Below are 5,041 nucleotides of genomic sequence, written 5' to 3' on the forward strand. Positions count from 1 at the left end.
GAAGTGTTCTAGAGTAGAATAGATTAAATTCACTTAGCTGTTAGCTTTAAAATTTAACACACATATTAATTGGGTAGTGTTAACCAAAAATATAACTATATATATATGTATATACATATGTATATATACATATGTTTAAATGTATACCATAATTTATCTTGCAAATTGTTTTCAATGGAAATATTTATGGTTTTATGCGTGCACTCTGTCTCTCAACTAAAGCCAAAAAGGAATTTTAGGAATATAAATTCTAGTTAATGCCATCCTTATAATTTATATGTGACCTCAATCTCCTTTAACAAAATCTTACTGCTTCAGAATCATTGGGAAATGGCTAGCTGAACTCCACTCTCCACATTCCCACCAGTCTTAAAGGACAGCTGATGGATATGGTAACATTGTCACCTGGGCAGAGACCATATAAAATTTTTGAAATGTGATTTGTGGGGATAGTTACTCCAATGTCATGATTGTAGTAAATTTAGAGCAAATCTCTATGGACCCAAATGTCTTTATTGATCCTGACCAAGGTTTTATTATTCCCTGTATTCTCCTTAGGTTGTTCAGAATTGGACTTATGAAAAAAAGTTGCAATCTTGCTTCCAGCACAATATTTCGAGGATGTTTCGAACAGAGCCTATGAATACATGGAAGTCATTGCAGATTCTATTTCCATTGTTTTGGGGCAAATGTTGCACAATTTACTCTCATGCAGATCCAAGAAGGAATCAAACAGACTTATTGTTTTATGCAGCTGTGTTTTCAATCATGTAATAGAAGGAGAACTGCAAATTAAAAACATTCACAACATGTTATCTGTGTGCATATTCTTTTTTTGGTGAGAGGTCATTCTCATATTTTAGTTCTGAAATGAGCATTTTTTTACTTTCTTCAAAACATTTCTAATAACTGAGTTTAGGTTTTCCCCACTTCAATTCAAAGTCTGCATTGTCGAGGGTAGTTTCTATTCACTGCTTTTATTAAGTACGATCCATACTTTCCTATTTATTTACATGCTTCATAATTTGATTAAATCTGGGTATTTTTAATAACATAATATGAAAACTTTCAAGTTGCATTTGACACCTCTTCAGGATTTATTGTTGCTAGTGTTTGTTTTTCTTGTTGTTTATTGACTAATTATATAGTCTATAGTCTTTGACACATGTGAACACTGACATTAACTTACTCAGTTACTGTAGTGACCATCTCATGCGTGGACAGTATTTCCTTAACTATTCTGCACCCCTCTCTTTCCCAGCCTTTAGGATTCTGTGTGTTTGGGAGACCTGCTTCCTATCACCCAGCAGGCATTTTGTAGTTCTCACTAGCTTCCTTTCCCTGCCTGCACACAGCCTTAAATTCATTCAGAGAAGAGAGATTATTTCCATGTTGGTTATTCTCTGTGTGTGTGTGTATAGCTCTGCACATGTGCCTTTCGTTCTAGATTTCCAAGAACAAGTTTTAACTTTTAAACTCTCACCATACATATCTCATTTCCCAGCTTTGGCTTTTTAGATATTTTGGTCAGAGTCTCATAGCTCCAACACTTATCACTGCCTCATCCAGCTGCTGTGTTAATAACTGTCACTGGTTATTTTAAAAATATGCCCTGTGGCAAAAAAGCTGTTCTTCCCATTATCTGAGCTCAAAGTCAGATCAAATATGACAGGTTCTGGAAGTGGGTTTCCTGGGAGCTTCCAGAGCCGTCATGGTGGTTCTGTAAGGAAGAGCCTGGGAAATTTGAACATTTTTCTTCCTGTGATTGCAGATTTTATTTTCCTGGAAACTGTAGTGTAAATGAAGGCAACTGTTTGTTTCACATTTCCCAAAGCCAGTAGTCTGAATGTCCCCATTGCTGCCTTTGCTCTGGGGGCTCTAGGCAGAATTTTTATTTGCCTTTTCCAGATTCTGACCTTCTGTGACTTCTCATGGGAGCCTTGTAATTACAGTGGTTGACAAAATAGCCCAGGATAATCTCTCTGTCTCAGAATCAATGTAATCATATCTGAAAATACCTTCTTTCATGTAGGTAATGTATTTATTTGTTCTTGGGGTTATGACATAGATATATTGGGGGAACATTTGTTTCACCTACTTGTGTCCTTCAAAGTTGTATATTCATTCCACAGAAAATACATTCACTCCATAACAAGTCTGCAAAACCTCAAGGCATCATGGTGCTGAGAGAAGCCCAAACACTCATAACAAATCTCCTCAACTCAAAAATCCAAAATCTCTTCCTGTAAGTTATGTATTGGATGTGTCTCTGATTATGATCTATCCCAAGTCAAAATTTCTCTTCAGCTTTGACTATGAAATAAGAGAACTTGTTACTCTTCTCATTATGCAGTGGTAAGGCAGGCATCTGATATCTGTTAGAGACATTTCTCTTCTAAAGGGGTTAAAATAGAAACGGAAAAAGAATCAATCCTGGTAATTTTGACATCAGCACGTAAGGATCCACTGGGTTTCAAGACCTTGGAGTAATGCTTTGTGGCTTTCAGTTTTACCTCCTGGGTCTGGGACTCAGCCCTCATAGCTGCAGGCTCTGCCCTTAGAATTACTCTTTATTTTCCTCAAAGCCAAGTGTGGGTTTTCAGCTGAGGAATTTAATTAAACAGTTTCCTGCCTGTAGAGAATTTTGGGATTCCAGCAATTTCTTTTATTTCTTCCCTTCTCTGTCATTTTTAGTGTAAGGCGGCACTGTTTCTGTTTGAATAATGTCCTTAAGTACTTGTGAGACTCCTTTATGTGTTATTAGATGGGCTGCACAAGGTAAGAGACCAGCCCACTGATGTTTTCCTGATAATACCATTTTCATTTCTGCCTTCTGCTTAGATCCATAGGTTCCATACCTAGTACCTTCATAGACTCTCTCTGTATCTGAATATCATAAGGTTTAAATACTTCAGACATGCTAGGATTGTGTTCAGCTACTCCCTTGGGGTTTAGAACACTCTGCCCTGACAGTGAGTGCTCTAATTTTAGTTTTTTATACAATCTGGACTAGCTGAGAATTCCCTCAGTCATCAATTCCTGAAGACATTTTTGCATAAAAGTTCTTTCAAGTTTTCTCTTTCCCATCCTTGACACTATAAGCAATAAGAAAAAATGAGACCATAATTTCAATAATCTGCTTAGAAACCTCCACCAAAAATCCAAGTTTATTGTCTACAGATTCCTCTTTCCAAATAGCTGTAGGACACAACCACGATGTGGATTCTGTCATTAAGTAGAAAGAATCACCCTTCTTCATGCTTCTAATACATCATCATTATCTTCTTAGCTCTCATAAGCAGCAGTGGTCATGGCCATATATTTACTAACTAGTTGAAGTAATCCAGCATCCATCCATCACCAATCCCAAAGACTCATACATATTTTAAGTAGTCAGTACAAGAGTGTACCACTTCCACAAACCAAAGTCAGTAAAAATCACCACACATGTAGAGGCTCACACCACACACATGTGTTATACCACAATTAGAAAGTTCAGAAGTCTACACCATACCAACAAGGTTCTGTTCTTTCTGGAGGATTTGGGGAAAAATATGTTCTCCTTTTCCAAATTTCCAGAGGCCCTCTGTATCCTTTTCCCATCTTCAAAGTCAGTACTATAAACACCCTTTCCCTTTTTTCTTTCTGACTTTCTCCTAAAAGCACACTGTGCTATCAGGCTCACACAGATAATGCACAGTAAGTAATCTCCCTGTCTCAAGATCCCTAGCTATCACATTGAAAAAAGTCCTTTTGCCACGTAAGATAAAATAATCATAGTTTTGGGGATTATGATATGCACCTTGTTTGGGACATTGCTCTGTCAACTGCATTGTGACTACTCTGACTGCACAGTGGATTTAGAGGCTTCTGTGAAACTGGAGACAGGGGATAGGAATAAGGACAAATGAAATGCCACAAAGCAGGGTCTTCTTACAAAGATTTTCCTGTGTTTTCTCGAATAAATGCTCTTTAGAATGTTGCAAATATCTGGTCAATTTTCAATATTCTGAAAAGGTTGATTTTGACAATATTTTTAAGCCAGTGTTCTGAATGCTTTTGCTGAGGAAATGGATTTCCAGAGGCTCTTACTCTAAATTTGTGTATGTGAATTAATCAACATTTATAGAGTGGCTGCTATTTGAAATTAAAACAAGTCAAAATATACTACCTGGGTTTATTGATAAGTACATACATATGTTTTATATATAAAAGACAACATACTTTTAAAACCTCCAGTCACCTACATATTAATTTTTACATTTTTCAATGTTGTTTTATATGGTATAGTATTAACATATACATACATAGGTATATATGTACATATAAACAGATGTTTCTAATGTTAGTTAATTAGTATAAATGTGACTTTTTAAACACATGCTACTGAACAAAAATGTATAAAGTAACCATGTTGTATAAACTGGTGATTTTTCAAATATTTCCTTAAAAATTCTCAACTTTAAATTATTTCCCTAATCATGATGATCATTAATTTCATAAAGCGATATATTATGGCCAGCAAACCTAAAAAACAATATTTTTGGACTCTGTCATAATTCAAGTACTTTCTGTGTCACAGGCTTTCAAAGAACAGTGGAAACTCACAATTATATAAAAGTCAGTGTATATGAATTCTTAAAGAGAATATAGATCAGGTATCACGCTTCCGGCAAAAGCACAGGCTTATTAATTCTGAAACACAATTCTGATTTACACCAAGAGATTCACATACATAAAAAATAGCTTATTGCTATAAGGGATTTGTAGTTGATCAATGTGGGAATGTATGGACCATTCTCAGCTCAATCTCAGTTCTCTAGATCAAAAGTATAAGCCTCAGAAATGTGTGTTGTCACATTGAAAGGCCACAAAGAGATCCCAGATAACCCAGGGGAAATATCAGGAGTATTTGAGAAGGTTCATGGAATGGCAGTGGGGAGGATGGATGAAGAAAATGGACAGAAAAGAAGAGGCCCATGCAAGGTCAGATATATTTTAAACAATTAACTACTTATAATTCAGAAAAAAGATGAGACTG

The sequence above is a fragment of the Castor canadensis genome, chromosome 17, assembly GCF_047511655.1.
Source record: "Castor canadensis chromosome 17, mCasCan1.hap1v2, whole genome shotgun sequence".
In the NCBI taxonomy this organism is placed as follows: domain Eukaryota; kingdom Metazoa; phylum Chordata; class Mammalia; order Rodentia; family Castoridae; genus Castor; species Castor canadensis.